Genomic DNA, 22,579 nt, shown 5'->3' with positions numbered 1-22,579 from the left:
AAACGAGACAATTCTGGGCACATTGCTGATGCTGAGACCAGCACTCTTGGCTAGCATCAAGGAGTGAAACAATACTAATTTCATTAACTTTAATCGTACCATGACTCAGGAATGAGGTCCATTCCAGACATATTATTAGAAACCAAAAACACTTGAACAAATAAAATCAGGAATGCAGCACTCCCCTTATGTTGCACTGAAGTGTCAGCAATCCATCTACCTGGTCTGGGAATAGAACCCACAGCCTTCTGCAACCAAAACAGTGTACTGTCTGTTACATCACAGACATATTTATCTGAATTTATTTGTAACCAAAGATGGAGAACTAAATTCTAAGGAGTAATTAAATAATTGCCAGGGATGGAAAGGGATGGGTTTAACTTTTGTAGACAGCCATTCCATCTTATTGGACTGTCCTTGCTCCTAAGTAGGCTGCCTCCTCCATTTTTGAGCCTGTTGTCTAAATGTCTATGTACCTGAAACTTGCTGAGACTACTTATTTTGCTTCATATAAAACGACCATGAATTAGGGGTGACACTTTTCACAGACTTGGAGAAAAAAGGCTGAAAGATCTGAGTCATCCATCAAATCAACTTTCCTCTCTCATCGCATTTTTTTTTTCAGGATATCAGCACCAGATGGTCCAAATACAACCTGCCTATTAAGGGGAGAATTCAAAATTTCAGCTTTTACACCTTCATGCATTTTTTTGAAAATGTAACCGTATAATACATATTTCCTTATAATAGAGCCAACAGCTGCTACTCTAAAAGAGGCATCAGCTGAGTCATAAGCACACTTCAAAAAATGTTTGGTTACTTGACAAACTGATGCAATAATAGAATTCAGTGAAAATTGCCTGAAGAATCACCTGATAATGTAGAGTCAGTTCCGAGGCCTGAAGAGGTAGCGTGTAAAGGAGATAAGACCTCATACTCCCCCTGCTTGTTGATATACCACATCACTATGACATTGTCTGTGGAAAGTTTCAGGGGCCGGTAAGAAAAAGTGAATTAAAGGGCTGTTGAGCCAGAAGCAGAACCCTCATCTCTTTCACACTGACATGGTCTGACCTCTGATAAAGAGGCCAGAGACCCTGAACTTTCAGAGGGCCATCCAAGGTCTGAGACATTGTGAACAGTTCTTGGGAAGGAACTGGAGCTTGAGTTTGAGACAAGGAAGCAAAGGAACAGGGAACTGCAGGGGACGGCACTGTTGAAGCATGCCTATTTGAGGTACCATTGAAGCTTCTTCATATGGATTCTGTCAAGAGGAAGCATGGGCATGATGATCCCATAAACCCCAGAATCCTGAGAAATTATTTGGCTGTGATAGAGGACAGAGGAAAAAGAGACTGGAAGAAGGTTAACAGAGATAAAGCCTTGGTAGTACAGACAGTGGGAAACATGGGAAAGATTGGTCTGTATCCTGCAACCAAAATAAATATGATCCTTGGAAGGCATAGTCTCTGACTTCTTGAGAGTGATTGTAAACTCCAGACCGTGTAAAAGAAAAGTGGTAAAGTGAAGATCTTGTAGAAGAGTGCTGGGAGAAGGAGCCTGAATAAGCAGGTTGTCTAGATTAGGGAATAGCTGCATCCGTCAAAGCCTGTAAAAGGCAATGACAGGACAGGAGAATAAGGCATTTGGTGAATACCCTTGCGGCAGTAGAAGGACTAAAGGAAAGTAAAGGAATGAAAATGAGAGGAAGAAACAGAGAAAAGTAAATATTTCTTGAACAGAAGGTGAAGAGGAACGTGAAGACAGGCATCCTTGAGGTCTAGAGAGACCAAGTATTCCTGGGAAGGAAAAAGAGGAAACAAAGTCAGAAGAGACAGCATCCTGAAAGAAGGGACCTTGAGAAAACGTTTGAGGAGAGGGAGGTCCAGAATTGGTCTCCAAGTGCCTTCTTTCTGATGAATCAAAAACATCCTGGAGTAAAAACCTCTTCCCACATAGGTAGGTGGAAAGTACAGTTTTGTACCTACCATAAATGTAGATGTCCGAACTGGATAGCATCTGCAGTCATAACAAGTGGGTTGTCTGTCTGCAGGCAGGCCTTCCCTTCAGTGTCGCTGGAATTCAAAGTCCGCTGACCCGCGATGTCGCCACCCACACATCTCGTCTCTGTTGGTCTCTTATAAAGGGGCAACGCCGCCATTTTCCTTCCTCAGTGTTTCCCCCCAGATGCAGTAGCCCTCTTGCAGGCTAAAATTTGGATAGCACAACAATAAGCATGTATGTACATATACAAAACAAATACACCATAAAGACTCCCCAACAGCTAGCTATTAGAAGGGTAAACACCCTAGGAGTACCACAGAGGGATGGTGGGAGGGTAATCCTGACTGCAGATGCTATCCAGTTCGGACATCTACATTTATGGTAGGTACAAAGAATACCATAGCCAACTAGGGAGGAGGATAAAGGTAGATTATGGTGTGTTTAGGATCCCTTGCAGTACAGCAGTGGCAAACCCTGCTCGGGATCTGGAATATAGAGGCAAATTATAATGCTTGGCAAATGTATGCACGGAGGTCCAAGTAGCCACCTCAATAATGTCTTTGGTTGCCACTCCTCGTAAGAAGGCTGTGGTAGTGGCTGTTGCTCTTGTAGAGTGAGGTCTTATGTTCTGTGGAATTGGTTTTCCATGGAAGGAGTAACAGAATCGTATGCAATTTCCTATCCATTTGGAGATTGTCTGTTTGGAAATAGCTTTTCCTTCCCTTCCTGTTGCATAGGCTACAAAAAGTTGGTCAGTCTTTCTGCTATTTTTGTTCTGTCCAAGTAGTAGCGTAGCTGTCTATGTACATCCAAGGTATGCAGTATTCTTTCCCCTCTGTTTTGTGGGTTGGGAAAGAAGGTAGGTAGGTGGATTGCCTGGTTTAAAGACACTCTGGATACCACCTTAGGCATAAATGTAGGATTAGTCCTCATGGACACTCTATCTTGGTGGAAGATTAGGAAGGGTTGCGCAGTTTTCCATGATAGGTGTTGTAGGTCTGCTGTTGCTGCTGGTTCAAAGGGTGCTAGTGTCAACTTTTCTAGCACAAAGTTTAAATCCCAAGCTGGTAATGGTGGTTTCCTTGGAGGTTTTACATTCTTGATTCCTCTGAGGAATTGTCTGAGCAAAGGGTGCGAAAAACAGGTGTATCAAAGCTGTATTCTGCTGAAATAGCTGATGCATGTATCTTGATGGAGGAGTAGGACAGGCCTGAATGAAGAAGTTCGCCAGATACTCCAGAATGTTAGGCATATCTATGTTTGACACATCTTTTCCTCTTTCCATTACTCCAGATGACAAACCTTTTCCATTTTCCAGCATAGTTCCTTCTTGTTGAAGGTCAGAATAATGTCTTTAACTCTTTGGGAAAGTTCTGGAATAGCTGCTGTTATGTGATGTTCCATGCAGTCAGTTGTAAGGTTTTAGGTTTGGATGTATGATGCTGTAGTTGTTCTGCGTTAACATCAAAGGCATCAGGGAATTGTCCACATATTGTTCGAGACATGCTCCTCAGTAGTGGGTACCAGTGTTGTCTTGGCCAGTTTGGAGCTATCAGGATTATCCTTGGGCGTTCTTCCTTGATTTTTAGTAGTACCTTGTGTATCAAAGGAAGAGCGGGAATGCATATGCTGTTAGGCCTTTCCAGTTGAAAGAGAGCGAATCCACTTTCCATGCTAATGGGTGGAATGTCCTTGTGCAGAATTTTTGAGCTGGTGATTGAGAGGTGATGCGAATAGGTCTATCTGTGGCATTCCCCATTTCTTTGAGATGGTCTTGAAGATGTCGGGATGAAAGCTTCCATTCGTGGGCATCGAAGTGGTTCTGCTTAATATGTCTGCTAGGGTATTGTCTTTCCCTGGTACAAATATTGCCTGTAACTGGATGTTGTAGCTGAGTGCCAGGGTCCACAGCTCCAAGGTCATTCTGCATAGGGGTATGAATGAGTGCCTCCCTGTTTGTTGATGTACCACATGACTGTGGTGTTGTCTGTCCTTATCATCAACTGGCCCTCTTTGAGAAATGGTTTGAACTTTTGGATTGCCAGTTTTACTGCCAGCATTTCTTTTAGGTTGATGTGCAGTTGAAGTTGATCCTGTGTCCACCTGCCAGCATTGTGTCATGTGCCCCCCCATCTAGGTCTGAAAGCGTCTGTTGTGATGGTCTGGCTTTGACATCATCGAAAAGGTAGGCCTGGGTTTGACTGGCATGCCTGAGCCCACCATAGGAACTCCTGTTTTAAGCATGGAATTAGTGGGATTTCTGTTTCTAGACTGTGTCTGTGTTGGGACCATAAATTCTTTAGGTACCACTGTAGTTTTCTCATATGTAGTCTGGCAAATGGAACCAAGATTCTTGCTGTTAACTTGTTCAGTTTTGTTAGTGCCAAGAAGTATAGAGGAGTTCTTTTGTTTTCTGTAGTCAGGAATGCAATTTGTTTTACTGTGTCCAATTCGGCCCAAGAAAGTCCTTGTTTGGGATGGTATTAGCCTTGACTTTTGTAAATTGACTGTAAATCTGTTGTCAGCTTGCTTTTGTTGTCCCCCTTGTAGGCAGTCGTCCAGGTATGGGTAAATTTGAATTCCCTGAGTCTGCAAATGGGCGTTACTGATGCCAGGCATTTTGTGAATACTCTGGGCAGTAGATAAGCCAAAAGGCAATGCTGAGAATTGATAGTGCTCTGATCCTGCAAGAAATCGAGATCTAGAGTTACCAGCCAAGACTCCTTGCCCAGCATGGGAAGAAGTTGCTGTAGGGTCAGCATTTTGAATTTTGGGACAATGATGTATGTATTTAAGGTGGACAGGTGGTCTCCAACTTTTTCCTTTCTTGGAACTAGGAATAGTCTGGAGTAGAACCCTTTCCTTGCTCTGCTGCTGGCACTCTTTCCACAGCTCTCATGTTTGCTAACTCCATTATCTGGCGTAGAGCCTCTGTTTTTGATTTGGAGGTAGATTTGGCATTCCTCTTTTGACTGGAATAGTGTGGAAGTAACCTTGATCTATGGTTTGTAAAATCCACTTGTCCTTTGTTATGTAGTGCCAGTTCTTTGAAAATAAGGTTAACTTTCCGCCTAGAGGAGCTGCTATTTGTTCCCTGGTAGCGGTTTTAGGTTAAGTCACTGTGGTTGTGTTGATGTAGTGGCAGTGGCGTGTCTGTGCCTCTGTTGTTACCTTGCCACTGTCTTCCTCTGTAGGCACCTCCTCTGGATTGGTTTCTGCCTCTGGGCGTCTATTCCTGCCCCTTTGAAATTTTGTGGAGTCAGGAAAGGACCAATTTTGGCAGGCCAGTTCCTGCTAAACCTTGGGGTTGAACCTGCAAGAAATCTTTAACAGTTTGAACAGATTTTGCCTTTTCTTCCATTTTCTTCATAACCTGCTTGGCAGATGTACCAAACAAACTTGTCTTGTCCATAGGAGCATCTAGCAACGTTTTTTAAACATGATCGGTAAAAGCTTGTTCCTTTAGCCATGCATGCCTTCTTATCACTGTGCCTGTCATGGCTGATCTAAATGAAGCCTCCAGTGCATCATAGCCACATTTTAAGGAATGGTTGCTAACCTGTTGTATGTTATTTACCATATCTAATACATATTTCTTATCAAGAGATTCATCAGTGGTTAGTTTTTAGTTAACTGATCCAGCATAAACTCTTGGTATTGTATCATGTGAAACTGACAGTTTAAAGCTCTAGCTGAGAGAGTAGCTGAAGTGTAGACCTTTTTACCCCATCTGTCTAATGACCTTGCTTCCCTTTCAGAAGGAATAGGGTTTTAGCTATGGTGTGACTACTGCCTTGGGGCCCTGGGATATAGTTTCTGGGTCTGCAAGTGGAGCCTTGTAAAGGTGGTGATGAGTATCTGGCACCCTGTAAAATCTGTCTGGTTTGGTAGGGGCTGGGGTAAAGAATCTGCAAGCATCATTGAAAGCATCATCCACCACAGAGAACAGGGGTATAGCCAAGGGCCTGTGCTGAGGAGGTGCAGAAAGGTCCTAAGTCTTTTCTGGAGTCTGAAAAATCCTGTTGCTGCCATTGGAACTGTTCTGCATGGCATGCAAAGTTTCCCAAAGGAAAATTCTTCTGGTGGGGAAGCAGCTGGGATGGATTCTTCAGCATCAGAATCTTCAAAATTGGAGAAGGAGCCTCTGGCTGGTCAGTTATGTCTGATTCATCAGCAGAATCATCAGAGGACACTGGCTCGGGGGCTCTGCCCTAGGTCTCTTCTCTGGGGCTGAGAGGCCCTGTCTGGGTGAGATTGAGATCCTCTAATTAAAGAAATTAAATCTTCTGTCAAGGTAAGCATTTGAGAACTAGAAGAGGGCCTGGATGGGGTGGTTTAACAGGCACTGTTTGCCTTAATGGACATGGCTGCTGGAGGCCTAGCAGCACCACGTGCTGGGGTAGAAACATCCAAGGGATGGTGTCTGATAAGTCAACCACCGTGGGTAAAATTTCTGAAGTTGTTTCAAGAGTTGTAGCAGGGGCCTCAGTTGTAGGAATAGGTTCAGCTGTACTTTGTTCAGTTTCGTTTCGGGTTCGAACGAGACGAGACACTTTTTTTTTGACCAAGTTTGGGCCGAAAACCGCGGATGATGTGTCGGTCTTTCTCTTCGTTTTTGCCAGATTGGGTAGTCGGAGGATCCTGTTCTCACGGAACTCCGACCACGCCTAAAGCGTTCGTTCGGTTGAAGGAAACACAGGCGAACAGGCTGCCTAAACAAGGCAGACAGTAGAGTGGAAATCTTTATGAGGTATTTGTTTCCCACAGTTTAAACAATTGTTAACTTTTTCTGACAGAAAGAGTCCCCAATGGGTACTTAGCTTTAGAAGTCTTGGTAGTATTCGTAGAAGTAATCTCTGGATCCGACCGACCGGCAAGCAACTTCCAGCGCTTCTGCTAAGAAAGAGAAGAACTGAAAAAAATGGCGGATGGATGCCCCTTTACCCGAACCAACAGAGATGGCGTCCGGGTGGAGTGCGACATCAGCGAAGCGGACCCGGACTTTGGAATCCGGCCGACTGAAGGGCTGCCTGACGACAGGACAACCCACTTGTTATGACTGCAGATGCATCCATGAAGGACATCAGGTTGAATGGTGCCATGATCCAAAAAGAACTGAAAAACCACTGGGAAAAGAGAGAGTTGTCTGGAGGAGGCTGCAGAATACCTGAAAAGGGGGAAGAGATTTCCATATCATGAAATACCCCTGATGAATGAAAGCACCCAAGAGTCGGAGGTGATCTGTTGTCGAGATTCTGGGGAATCTGGTTCCCTTGTCCTCTTAACAGGTATAGAAGACCAGGGAAGAGCAGGCACAGACACTTTTTGAGGAGGCTTTAAGGCCATCAAGGCATTAAACAAGCCTTAAGTAAATCCCTGGCATTCACATTAGGGATCTTTAGCAGTAGGGGTAATGTGCTTATTCTTTTGCTTTTTCTTAAGTGGGACATCTGCTCTAACAACCCTCAGTGGTTCAGTCCTTTGGTGGGATTCAATGATTGCAGAAGGAATCCCTTCCCGGATTAAGATTTCAGGGATTTTCCCTCGGCCCCTCAGAAATAATCAACCATGGTTCCCCCTCAATGTCTGAAGCGGATGTCTGAAAAGCCTCAGAGGAGGTGTGAGAACTTGGAGTCATGGCAGAGGAATCTCTTGCAAGCACCAGACCTTCTTCAGTGCTTTCACTAGCTTCTAGAGAGATGTCTGAACCCAGTTCAGGCCTAAACTTTTTTGCATTCTTCTTGGAAGACAGCTGCCCAGCGGGATGGTGGTTCTCAAGGTACATGGAGAGGGAAGAAATAATTATGCAGGGTTTTAAGGACAAAAGCTGGTCAGATAGAGCACTGTGTATGGTCATGGGAAGCAACTAGGCAAAAAAGACACTGATCATGATGTTCTTTATGGGGAATCTGCCTCCCACTCTGACTTTTTCCCTTCTTGGATGACATGAACTCAAGTAAAATCAATATTGAGAAAACACGGAGAAGAAACCACACTGAGGCACTTATCTGAAGACAGCTTGGTAACAACCACAGCAGACACGCATTCAGACCAACATCTGATAATAGTGTTTGGACTGGCGACAAAGAAGCTCTGAGTACCTGTGTCCATATGTCACCTTTACGCCCTATGCCCTACAAAGGGAACATACATGTGACATATGATGCTTATAAAATCTAAAGGGTTTGGTGTACTGACAGGACATTAAACTATCCTTGGCAGGAGATCCCTTCTGTGAAGAATGCTATAATAGTGACATGGAAGGACATCCATTGTTGTCTGGTCTGGGATGAGGATGAGTCATCACAATAACCTTTGGAAAGTCTTTCTTAATCCTCAGAAAAATGTCAATATAATTGGAAAAAGTGGAAAAGCATATCAGAAAGGAATAGAAAAGGCATCTGTCTTCCACGCCTTCAAGAATAGGACCTGGAGCAGCAATTTGCCAAAAATATTTAAGAGTGGAGGTAAAAGATCTATTTTAGGTGCTCCCTACAGATGGATCAAATCTTGGAAGACCCCCTGAAGCAATTTTCATTCATGAAAGCCTGTGCTGGTCCTGCTCAGCTTGTCTACCACAAGGTGTTGCTCTGACAGTATGTAAGATGAAGACCGTGCTGCAAAGCTGTATCCTAGGCTTCAATGGAGAGTCTGCATTGAGAGTAAATACTGATTCTTCCCTGCCTGTTTATGTACCACATTACTGTAGTGTGTCTGCAAACATGTGTAATGCTCCCAGAGACCAAAAAAAAAGGAATAAATGTCAATATCTCTATTATTTTTGAGTATTTTGGTCTGTCTTGTCTGTACCCAACACTTTGCACTTTCATCGCCATAGACATTGCTCCCCAAGAAAAGTCTAAGGTGTCTATAGTGACAGACATAATGGAGCTGGAAAGGAGTATAGGAGACCTGGATTTAAAAAATATATATGGTGTCTCCTGAAAAAAAAAAAATCTCTATTCACAAACCACAAAACTGGAAACTAAATTCTCAGGGGATGTAGATGTTGAGACCATACGAATTATAGGGACCAATGGATTTTTGTTATGTGGACTCTTGCAACAGGTATCATGAAAAGCACAGATCCCATGAGATCCAGAGTCCTGATGACTTCCCTAGCTGTGACAGCAATCTAAGTAGAAACAGCGAGGAATAGCTCTAGATACAGATTTATCTTTTCCTGTGGAAAAGCTCTTTGAACTGAGATGACCTAGAGAGTAGCCCCCCAGAAAATAATCATGTGAGAGCTAGTAAAAAAAGACATCTATATATTCTGTTGGAATCCCCATTTGTGTAGGAGATCCCTTATTCAAGTAAGAGATTCACAACCCTTTGAAAAAAAAAAACACTGTAACAAAAGGCAGTCATCTAAATACAGAAATAATGTGAACACCCTGCAGTCTAAAGTAGCCTATGACAGGAGCTAGATATTTTGCATACATCCTTATAGCAGTGGATATACCAAAGGGTAATGCAGAGTAACTGATAAAGTGATCCATACTCTGAAAACCTTTAGAAATTTCTGACATGTGGATCTAGGACTATAATGACATGTATCTTTTGAAAATCTAAGGTTATCAAAAAACACAAAAGGTAATTAAGAGATAACATACAGAACTTCGTAAGGAAGCAATACTGAACAAAACCCTTCTCCTAAAAGAGAAAGACGGAGTGTTTTTAGCATCACATGAGGGAGTATATGTTCAGTAACCGGAGGGAAAAGAAGAATTAAGGAGAGTGAGTGAGAGGGAATCCCTCAAAAAGAGGGAAATCCCATTGCCAAAAGTAACCTTGATGGGTTTACGGTTTGCCAGGGTGGGATGCGTGAAGCATTCTAAATAGTCATGCAAACTTATTAGACTGTCTAATTCTGGTGGGGGAGGGTCCTCTACTTTTTGGGAACTACCTGTCATAGTTTTTTAAACATTCACTTATCAGCATCTTTCTGGGACTGTTTATTTTGCCTTAAAAGAAAGGAGTACGGGGGAGCATTACATCCCTTGTCCAATTTATAGAAGGAAGGCTCAAAAACGGAGAGAACTTGTGAATCAGCATATCTCTCTGATCATACTTCATAAGGACCTCTGAAGTAGATAGCCCAAAAGTAACTTTATACCCAAGGCAGAATTCAAAACTTCATTTCTAACATGTTCTGGAAAATTTTGAGTATGCAAGTAAGCAAATGTTTCCCAAAGTGTATAGACACTTGAGTCACAAACCCATCCAGTTACACAAAGCAGAATACTCCTCAGAAGAGGAAACACAAGCAAAAAAAAATCCTCATGTTCTCAAAAGAGGTAGCCAAAAACAGAAACACAAACTTTACAGGTGAGAATTTTAAAAACAAGATTTTGCAGAAGAATATATGCCCCCCCCCCAAATTATCAAAAACCTTCCCATCCTAAAAAAGAATGGGAGGGAAAAAATATTTACCAAATTTTCTAGCAGCAGCTGGATTCAGGAAAAACAATAGCTGCTGGGTTTGATCTGGGAATTTGGAAAATTTATTTAGTTTATCTACTTTCGATGGGACAGCAGGCTGGCTGTCAGGTGAGTTGCAGGCTATGGCAAAATCACCTTCCACAGAAGAAAGAACAGGATGAATATGAGAATGTTCTAGAAACTCCTGTTGTAACGAATCATAATACTTCCTGAGAAAAATAGTTTTTCCACTGAAACATCTGTTTCATTCTGGAAATAGTTACAGAGAAAAAGTATCCTTAAAAGGGACTGGTCAAGCCACATTCTCCAGATAATCAGAGTCGGAAGTCTGTGGGGAGAGGCCATAATCTGTCCCTCATGGTCATTTAGAGGTTCAATGTCTTCAATCTCTTCAGAAAATTAAGTATCTCTTTTTCTTTTATCAGAAATAGCCATACAGGAAGAGTCAAAAGCCTGCACTAAACCTTGAACTAAGACCAATAAATTATTCCTGTTCAGGGTATGCTTTTGTTAAGTTTTTTTTTTTTTGTGATGTTGTCCCTTCAGCCAACATGGTGGGTGGGACACAACTTTCTGGCTAGAAAAAATAGCAATCTCTGCCCCTTCTCCCAGGACCAATAAAAGTAGCTCTCCCTTATCCATCATGAGCACTCCAACAGCCACAGAAGATATGTTTAACCCCTGGTCCATTGTGCTGTAGGGACTACACACAAGGAAAAGATGAGTGGTCTAAGGAACCAGTTTTGGCCAAGAGTCAATCACCTGCAATTAAGGGACTTTAGCTGCCTGTTGTGGTGCAAAGGCTAAATAACAATTTACTTCTTTTTGTGAATGGAAGAAGAAAGAACTGAGGAACGTGTAGGTTGTTCCATGGTTATGCTGAAAAAGATGCCCAATTCCCAAGGAAGTCTAGCAGCAATAGTCAGTAAGATAGGCAAGTTGCAAAAAAAAAAAAAAGTAAAAATTTTCCCATTAAAACATACAAAAAGCACTTTACACACTTTCGCCAGACTCTAAAAGTAAAATAAGTGTCAACAACTTTTAAGCACAAAAGTTGAAGAGTGCTGCTCCCATTTAAAACAAATCAAGCCATATGACAGTAATTTTTTCCCAGCTTTATAATTCATATTTTATAGAAAATGCACAGATTCTGTCATAAAAAGTAAAATAAAAGGTTATTTTCTAGGAGGGAGCTTACTTGCCCAGCAATGAAACAGCATTAGCTGACCATCGATCCTCGAAAGCCCACACAGGACTCCTCTTTGGTAGAGGAAAATTCTGAATGGACTGGCTCCCAGATTGCTGTTTTTGTCCCTACTCTGTTCAAGCTTTTAATGGTCTGGGCACATCGAAGGTGCCCTTAAGCTTTGCAAACTGGCCAGCCATTATATCCTAGGCATGATATGACCCATGTAGCTTGGCTTACTGTAGCAGTGATCAAATGATGAACATCTGCTGGCTCTAATGAAGGTACCTTCCAAGTCTGATAAAATAGGGGGAATAGCCACAAGTTGAGGAGAGTTCACTTGTAGTAATTCATAACATCTTTGCTGGATCTCCAACATTTCTTTTTGTTTCCACTTAAATAACTCCATCATGTTAGTAGTGTCAGAACTTTTCAGCTGGAGAATATGAGGATGTTTTCTTCAGATTCATACTCCCATTTATTTGGAGTAGAAACCAAAAAGGCATAATATAATCTGAATTCCTGTACCTCAGACTATAAATCACAATCTGAGAGTAAGGGTGATCTTTTCCTTTTAGATCGTTGGGAAATCTTAGATTGCAATGACTGAAAGGCTTTGAAAAAGCCTTTGGCATCTATAAACCAATCATCTTTAGCTCACGTAACTGAAGGGGATACACAAAAGGAAGTACACTTCAATTTGTGCTTCCTTTTCCTGGGAACATCTAGGACTCTGACTCTTCAATGCATTGTGTAAGTGAAACTTACTGTAACAGCAGATGTTCTACTAGATTACTGTTGCAGTAGACTAAAGCTATATGAGTCATACCCCCATAACTGGCCAGCTTCCAAAATCTAAGTGCAACTTCCACACGATCTGTCAGGGGCAGAGCCCCATAAAAAAAAAAGCCAATCGAAGTGGGAAAATCTTCACAACTTTTTTCTGCAGAAGGAGGCAAAAGCCCAGAAAAGCAATGCTAGGAAACAACAAAAAGTGACTATATACCAAAAAAAAAAAAAGACAAATCTACACTTTGGCAAAAACAAATATATCAGCAAAAAATTAGCTGGAGGTTGGAAAGATTACTGTTATAGTGCTCTATTAGAACAGCTACTGTTATAGGAAATTTCACTTCCACAACCATCCTATGTTCAAACTTATATCATTGTTGCAGTACCCTAAGGTATATGGAGGGTCCATATTACATCATCGAACACTTAGAAAAGCGAACAATGATTAATTGACCCCATGTAAGCGAAAGCTTACAATTTCAAAACCTCAGAAAAATCGCTGTTCCAAAAAAAACTTTAAAGCATTACATAAAATGGGGGGCTTCACCCCCCACACTCCCCTACTTAAATATACCAAGTCTGAGATCACACTACAGTACCAAAAATGGCAAAGTAACAGAAGCGGCCAAGCAAATTCTTTCACAGGGAAAGAATTCGCTTAAAAGCAGCTTCGCTATTTTGCCTTTTCATTCTTTTACATTCGATCAAGACACATTCAAAAGAATACGCCTTCGATTACATAATAGGAACCCTATATGGATAGATTATCATAGTTTAGGGAAGTAAAGGACAAAAAGGGATGAGACCAATAAACAAAAACCCCAGCAGCACCTGGTGAATGGTCCTAGAAAAGAATGCTATGGACACCTGGAGAATGACTCCAGTTTGTAGTGCTTTGCAAAAGTGTGCACAAAGGACCATGTTACTGCCTCTAGAATACCTCAGGAGTCCACCCTTTTCCAGAAAGCCAACAAAGAAGCCAAAGGCCTTGTGGAATGCACTGTAACCCTGCCTGGAAGTGGCTTATTATGGTGAGTACAACAACATGCAATAGCACCAGACAACTACCTGGAAATGGTCTGTTTTGAAACTGTTGTCCTTTTCCTTTTAGCTTCATAGCAGGCTAACAGCTGATCATCTTTCCTGAAGGTTGAAGTTTTGCCTAGGTATTATCCGAGCTGTCTGTGGACATCAATGGTATGAAGGATCCTCTTCTCTCTTGTTCTTTGGTTCAAGAAAGAAAACTGCCTTAAAGTAACGTCTGAGACCACTTTAGGCATAAAGGTAGGATTTGTTCTCAAAGAAACCCTGCCCATCTGGAAAACAAGATAGGGTTGAGTTATCATAGCAGCTTGCAACTAAGCTACTCTCCTAGCAGATGTCAGTGCAATGAGAAGAACATTCTTCTGACTTAAAAATCTCAATACAGCCTTACGACCTTGTTCAAATGGACAATGAGTAAGCTTCTCAAGCCCAAAGTTCAGATCCCAAGAAGGAGCCACCTGTTTCTCTAGTTGAACAAGTATATAACACCCCTTTCAAAAACGATTTAACTTGAGCATTATTAGAAGGGGGGATCCAAGGGCAAACAAGCAGAAATGGCCAATGAATGCACTTTGATAGAGGAATATGAAAGGCCATTTGACAGTAACTCACACAAATAATCAAGAATCATAGGCAACCGGGCCTGAAGGGGATCCTGGTTCTTTTCCTGGCACCAACTATAAAATCTTTTCCACTTGCACTTTCATGTTTTCCTAGTAGCAGGATTTTTTGCATCCTTCGGTACTTTCTGCATGTCCTCAGAAAAAAGGTGCCTAAAGGGTATCAAAGCATCATCAGCCTTGCAGTCAACTGAAGTGTTTTCAGGTTGGGGTTTATCAAACAACCTCTGTTTTATGTGAGTAAATCCGTTCTGTGAAGAAGCTTATGGCAACTGCTCTTTGCCAGCTTCAAAACAAGGGAGAATCACTGCTACCTGGGCATAAAGGGAAGTATCACCCCAATCTCTGGAACATTAGAAGAACTCTCAATATCAGTGTACATGGAGGGAAAACACAGACAAGCACTAATGTCAATGGGAAGAGAAGACATCTGTTTTTCAGGCCTGTTTGCAAGGAGTCCTGGAACTGAATTTCTGTAACTGTTTTGAAAGGAGGCAAACAGATCTGCTTGAGGTGTTCATCACATTTTGATCAACTCCTAGAAAAACACAGATGCAGATTCCATTTGTTGGGGGGGGGGTCCGTCCTAGTCCTGCTTAGCTGGTCTGCTACAACGTTTTGTTCAAAGAGAATGTATGAAGCCAGCAGAGTAAAACTGAGCTGAATTACCACCTCCTCTGCTATCATAGCAAGCCTGCAAAGGAGATATGACCGAGTATTCCCTTGCTTATGTACCATACAACTGTGGTTTGTCTCTAATAAGTTGCAGGCGTCCTGCAGACTAGAAATAATTCACGGCTTTGAAAGCACTTATCAATGCCATCAACTTTTTTGACTGAATTGTGCTTCTGCCTGTCCTGTTTACTCCACGTACCTTGCACTTTCACTTATTTTAACACTGCCCCTCCCCCAAGGGAACGTCTGAAACATCTGTTTTGATAGACTGGAGGAGAGGTGGAGGGGGAAAAGGGAAGACCTGGATAGGAAGAGAGAGTCCTCCCACTACATTACCTCCCTTTTTAAAAGCCACAGGATTAGAAACTGAAAATATAAGGGGGCGTTGAGTTTAAGGCTAAATTGACCTGAGGTATTACTGAACTCTCTTCATGTGAAGTCTGGCCAAGGGAATTGCGAGAATAATCTAGACCATGTATTCCAGAATCCTGAGAAAATTCCTTGGCAGATATTGTAGACTGGTTGGAAAAGCTCAGGAAACACTTTACGTACATTCTCAGGAACTAAAAACAAAAGCACTGTGTTATGCCAAACAGGATCACAAGACTTCCTTTATTAAGTGTTAAGTGCTTTTTTTCCTTACCATAAGGGAACTTCTTCACAACTAACTATGTTAAACACATCATTTTAAAAACTTCATAAAGTAAAATCACATGTAGCCATTATATGACAGAAACTTTAGAACTTTAATTAAAAAAATAAATATTTAAAGGAAAAGAACCTAAAATTATCCAAAAAAACACTTGCTAACAATAATAGTGTATTGTTGTTAAAATACATTTAAAATGCATGTAGTAATATATATATATATATATATATATATATACACACACACACACACACACACACACACACACACACAATACACATCTCAAAATTATAAAATGAAACTTGTCCATTAAGAGAATTACAATTTTGAAGCTTTAAGCTGTAGAACATTACTTATGGAGAAGTGTTCATTTAAACCTGGTGTGGTACCTAGTAGGAGCTCCTAATACCACTCTCTGCAATTAAGCTTTCCTTCTCATCTACATCCATTTTCATTTAAGGGAACCTTTTCAAGAATAAAAAATACAGATTTATTAAATTAGAACACATTTTCAAGAACTCCAATGGATACTGGTGCACCATCACAGATTCCTCTTCTTGGTGATAATATTGGTGACTGACTCTTTCCGCTTGTTTGAGAATCTGCTTTTAACCACTACTGTGAAAACCTTTTCAGTAAGTCATCTCAGGTTGTTGAGCACGGTTTAACATTTTTCCCCTGGCTTTACTACTCATTTCCTTAAATTTCCCCTCCATGCTCAATGGACCTAACTTTATTTTCTAACCATAAATGGTCTTCTATAAAAGCAAGGCTTGCAGTAATATTAAAATTCTAATCTTTGCAACTTTTGCTAAAGCTCTTATAGAATAATTAGTTAATATCTTTATGGGGAAAATACTCAGAAAATTAGCACTCTGAATGATAATCCTTGGTTGCAATTTGTCTGCCACAAAGACACTTCTGTGGAGAAAGTATTAACTTTAAAACTGAGTTAGACCCTCTCAAATAATTTTGTGCCAGGATCACAAAGGCAGGGTAAATGTCTATGGCAGTGCAAGGCATATTTGTGAGAGACTTGTACAGGTTCAGTCAAGGGGATAAATGGCTGAATGGATTTGTCTCTCTAGCATCATACAGACCTTATTAACTCAAACGATAAAGTTGCAGCTAAGGATGAGTGCCAAACAGGTCACATGTAGGTAGTGCTTATTTATCACTAAAAGGAGTTGCTCCTAAACAAAACTAAATATAGATACAGTGGCATGGTAAATAAAGGAAAATTAAATATTTTATAGCAATAGCAGATAACTTTGCTACTATGTCACTATACATTTATGAATAAAAAATAAAACACTTGAAGCACAATATTAAATGAATAGACTGAGATTCAAGAAGAAGTTGCCATGAAGCAGTTTAATACAATCATTTAAGGAACTACTGCTGCTAGTCATTCTAAAAGCCTGAATACATTACAATATAGAGCACTAATCTGTCTGAAGTAGCATAGTCTATGCTATACCAGATAGCATGAAAACATGCTCCTACTTCATAATGCTGTGTGTGAACTGAAAAAAACCCATCAAAACAGGAATAAAACTTAAAACACACTTCAATGTTAAAATAAGTAAACAGTTAAGTACTTTCATTTCCATGACAGGACTTCTTCAGAACTGTTGTTATACAACTGCACAGCAACATTTAAAAGATACCAGTAGTGACACAAACATTATGAACCATGACTAGAAGATTCATACAAATTAATAGACTAAATATTTTTAAATGTAGAAAGCCAATAAACACAGTAAAATATTTTATGCATATCAGAAAATACTATTAGAATACTCATAATACGGCATCCTTACAGTTGAGCAGCACGTTCAAAACACTGCTTATTTTTAACATTTCATTCTACCCTAGTTTTGTAGCTGCATTCAGCTTTATTTGCCAAACCAACTCAGAACATTCACATTTTGCCTCCAATTTGTCATCCCTTATTTGTGATTTCACCTGTTCTAAAATGGAAAAAAGATAAACATTGTAAAATTAGTAAATTCTATAATGGTTCTTATTTCGGCTTTCCCTGGTTAGGAGTTGCCACAGTGGAACTCCAGTCCGCTAATGACTGGCAGTAGATTTTTACGGTGCCAAGGTGCCAGCCTGACGCCCAACCTTAAACGAAGGTACACCCATTCACGCATGTCTTTCAAATGCCACTCGACTGCGGGGAGGACATGCAGACTCTACATACGTGACGTCATGGAAGAAGGGACAGCAACCGACGCAAGACCCAAGACTTGGTTAATCAGGCCAACTGAGAGCAACCTGCCAGCAGATTACCCAAATGTAATGACTGCAACAGTGAAACACGAAGAACATTTAGAATACTGTAGATGACATCACCATATGGGGAGGTTTTAATTATACCAACAAAGAGCACACTTAATATTAATGTTTTCATTGAGGCCAGGAAAAGCCTCTGCATTCAGCAATAACTGCCATTTAAGTTCTTTTAACTCAAGGAATGAGTCACAGTCTCCAGAAAAAGGAATCATTCCAGTACAAAAAAAATTTAATTTAACAAACTGTGAGCAGGTGACACTATGTTTAGCTAGTGCATTATTTAAGTTCAAAACTCTGATTGCTCCAAGATGTTCTTTAATACGATCTGAAAGTTTACGTGTAGTCTTACAAATATAGAAAGAATGGAAAGAGCCACATATGTTAGCATACACTACAAATGAGGCATGGCAGTCATAATACTAAGAAAAGTAAACTGTGTAGTTGCAGTATTTAAAAATGTATTTTCACCTTTAAAAATGAAAGGACACACCACATTTATTACAGCTGAACATTCCTTTGTGAAAAGGAGCAACATACGGTGCATGACATAAAAACAGTGAGTCTCTATTTTCCAAATGCATTTGAATTGTCTTGGATCTTTTAAAAGTGAAATTAGGAGACTCTCCTAACAATGAACCTATCTCAGGGGAGTCAGATATGATGTCCCAATTATTAGAAATGATTTCCCTGATGCCAATCATGTCTCTACAAACAGGAATCGGGAAACTCAATGTCCTGTCCAAATTAGAAGTTTCTTTAACAGTAGGGCAAAAACCAAACTTTAGAATTGGAAAGTGATATATCTAAAAAAGGCTAGCTGGTAAAATATAGTAACTTCTGCACAACTCGAACAGAGTATAACACACGTATAGCCAACACTAATGTTCCACCAAAATTCAGGCTTAATCCACTCGTAATGATAAAAACAAATCTTTTATTGAAAATAAGGTTTAGCGCTTTCATCTGTTAAAAATCAGACTTCCTCAGAACCAAAATGAAGTACTTCCAGTTCACATTTAAATAACCTTTTTGGCACCAAAAATTCAAAAGGAAATGGAGCTCTTAAAGAGACATAGTCATAATAACTCCATATACACATACTACTATGCTAAATACAGCTAAGCATTTCAACAGATCCAGTGTGCCGATATAAAAAATGACAATATAAATATAATGACAATGTAAATAAATAAAAATTGTGGTAAATAAAATACGCTCTACACGTACTAACTTCATCTTAAAACATACTCCAAAAATATATAATAGTGAAATATTAAAACTTGCATGACTAGTGCTCATAAATTGTAACAAGTCAACAAAAATCAAAATACAATGGCAACATCCATGATATATCTATGCCATGATTAAAAATGGTTTAATATTTATATTTTAAAATGCTTTTTTTCATCCTTCTTTTAAATGCTATAATTGTGCAGGTATATTCTTCTTCTCAAACTTCTTTCAGTCCTACTGACATAAAATGATTTACAGGATATATGGCACAATATATAAACCACGCTCTTAGCAGCATAATTTAAATGTTCATATCTTATCGGATTATTTAGATAGATTATCATAACATTTTTATTTATATTAATGTAAAGGCATTGATTACACAAGCCACAGGCCCTAGTCTTGCATTCAGACAAGGTGGGAATTAATATCTTTGTTCAAGTTTCCACTTTTTAAGCTTTGCAAAGCCTACTACAGATATTTAGATGAGCTGTTAATTTTGTGGCAAGGTAGTATAGCTCAATTTAATGAGCTGTTGGGGGTTGATGCAACATAGTACCAAGTTTCTGGATTTTACTTACCATGTCAATGAAATTGCGTATTTGGACATTAAAATTCAATGTTCACCAGATGGAACCCTGGAATTTCCAGGGATATTTATAAAGCCCACTTATTGTAATTCTTTTTTATTTTATTCCAGCTGCCACCCATACCACCAGAAAAAGGGCATTATAAAAAGTAAATTTATTAGGGTATCTAGACTGACATCAAATGACAACAGGTGCCAAGAAGAATTTATTGTATTGAAAAGAATGTTTTTGGAATGTAATTACCATTGCGCCCTGCTGGATGAGGTGGCAGGACAGGTATGAAGTGAACAAAATGGTATATATGGTTCCATTTTTAAACATGGGTACAACAATAACCGAGATGTTGTTGCTCACAACAACCAGTCCCTTGATTTAGGTACCAACATGGGTTTTCATTACTCACGTAATGCCAAGGAAATACAAAAGATCATTTTGAAAAATCGGTTTATTTTAAGCAGCAATGAGGCCACACAGATTTAATGAGGTTAAACCTACTTTCATTTTTAAAAGACGGAGTAATTTTAAAAGCATTTTGGAGAATAAACCTACATGCAGGATGAATAACTTTCCTAAAAATTCTAGATGTGGAAGATGCAATCAATGTGGCTATGTTGAAGGGAACTATGAAGGGTGGCTATATGATAAAATCAGGGCTATGCGCCAAGGGAGACAAATTTAATTGTTTTATGGACAGAGATTTATTTTGCTGTGTGCACACAATGCCAAGCTTTTTACATTGGCAAAACCAGTAATGCTTTTAATAAGCGTATTAACCAGCATGTTTATAGCATCCAGCGAATTGACAACAAGAGTGCTTTAGCTAGGCACTCAGTCACCTGCGTGGGGTTTGATAAATTTATGTTCTTTGCTGTAGAACAAGTTGCTTTGGCAGCATATTGTGGGGACTAGAAGAATAAGCTGTTGAATAAAAAAATGCTTTGGCAGTTGAGATTTAATGCTTCTGTGCCACCAGGCTTAAATGAAACAGTTTCTATTGCCAGTGAGCTAAAAAAAAGATCAATAAAAATATAGGTTGCCTAAATACAAGTTGGCAAAAGACAAGTTGATGCAATGCACGTAAGAACATGTAATTGTTTGTTGCTTTTGTAGTATGGCTTCTGCAAACACAGCATGTATATATGTACATTATTTTTACTTATTTTATTCATGATGTTTTACTTTGTAATCATTTATTGCACATATCTATTCAAAACTGTGAATGCGGTGGTGGTGGTGCTGCAGTAGCGTTGTCGCCTCACAGTAAGATGCTGCCCGGTTCGATTCTCAGCTAGAGCTTCTTCTGCATGGAGACATGCTGAATGGGTGTATCTTTGTTGAAGGTTGTGCATCAGGGCTGGCAACTTGGCATGTAAAAATCTACTGCCAGTCATTAGTGGACCGGAGTTCCACTGTGGCGACCCCTAACTGGGTAAAGCCGAAAGACACAACAACAACAACATCTATTCAAGGTGAATGCTTGCTGAGTATGTCACTTTAAATGCAGGACTTGGTTTCATGACTTGTTTTTAATTAAGGGTGGGGTTTTGGTTATAAAAGCCTAGCTGCTCTAAATGTAATGGTTCTGATGTAAGATGAAAGCGCTAAAGCTGTTTGACATTTTATAACAGCAGTTTGTTTTTAAACTTTTTTTTAAGCTGTAAGACAATAAACGCTTTGTGGATACAAGTGCTGGTCCCTTGGAGTACCTGGTTTATTTTAATTCAGACAAGGATGTTGCCCTGTGGTATTATTTTCACCAAATTTATTTTAAAAGTTTGCGCCCCTTTTGAAAAGAAATTCAGCTGCACCTCCCAAAATTTTTACGAGGTCCCCCAACAAGGGAATATCCCTTTTGCTCTAAATAATATTTTTCGATACCGGAGGGGTCTATAATTTAACTGAAAATCATTGCCTTTTATAGCCATTATCAATTTTTTTCTCTTTCATGAGAATAATTGTTGGTATCATCTGCTAATTTAGCACTTTGTGGATAATTTTCACAAAGAATATGCGTAAATCTTCCTCTCCTACCAACACATACCTCATTAGCTATGTCTTACAGTAGGGGGTCAGGGAGTTGCCATACTTTAAAAATATCTGTCAACTTGTCTAATTCTTTACTGAAAATCTCATCATCAGAAATAATCCTACCAAGTCTATCAATTGGTCCTTTTACTAAACTTTTTTGTTTGCTTAAAGTGGAAGCAATTGATGAAATAATGTAGACAGTAAATGTGGCTAGGAGTTTTTGAAAAAGTTGATTTTTCTGCATTTGTTTGAGACTCTAATTAGTATCTTTAATGATGAGATAGTCCAGAAAGTGTATTTTCTATGGAATAATGAAATATAAATTCCAAAAATTCTGTAGTGCTGTTTAAAAAGTTCAAATATTCTTTTAGTAACTCCACTAAAGTTTTCCAAGGGATAACAATGTTATCCAAAAACCTGAATTAAAGCTCAGAATACTGTTTATATTTGGAATTAAATACATAACATTTTTCCACTGTCGTAAAACCATATTAGCATACATGGAGGTACAAGCTGCCCCCAATGTTACCCCACTTATTTGTTTATAGTACTCACTTTCAATGTATGCAAAGTTATTGAACTCCATAAACTGATCCAACACTCTTATATCAATATGACATTCCATCGTAGCCTCATGAAACAAATTCAGGCCTATATCATGGGAATAACTGAAAACAGAAGTTAAACATCTATAAAACCAACATGGCTTCATTCATCTAGAATGTCACTTCCATGCACTTTAAAAAGCATCATGAATCTTTCAGAATATAAATTGCGTCTTTACATTTTTTTTTAAATTTAACATCAATAAATTTAGCCATTGGATTGGTTAATGAACTATTTTGCTGCAACTACTGGCCTTAGGGAGGTTGTTCATGGGGATATTGAGATAACTGGTCTATTAACCTTTAAAAAAGTATAAATGCAGTGGATATACATTTTGGTTATAAGCTATATTTACTATGTATGGGCCTGTGCTGAATTTGCTGTTTACTGCTTTGTGTGAAATTGA

The 22,579-nt window shown here is 39.5% G+C and overlaps 1 protein-coding gene across 1 annotated transcript in view; it reads right to left on the bottom strand.

Annotated features, from left to right (window-relative positions):
* Window positions 1-22,579, bottom strand: part of KIAA0753 (KIAA0753 ortholog) — a 1,485,993-nt gene that overhangs the window by 708,313 nt on the left and 755,101 nt on the right. The gene's annotated exons all lie outside the window — the stretch shown is intronic.

This window comes from Protopterus annectens, chromosome 13.part0 (assembly GCF_019279795.1).
Source record: "Protopterus annectens isolate FY-2018-M chromosome 13.part0, PAN1.0, whole genome shotgun sequence".
Taxonomy (NCBI): Eukaryota; Metazoa; Chordata; order Ceratodontiformes; family Protopteridae; genus Protopterus; species Protopterus annectens.
Note: the sequence above shows the minus strand (reverse complement) of the source record. Positions and strands in the feature narration are given on the sequence as shown.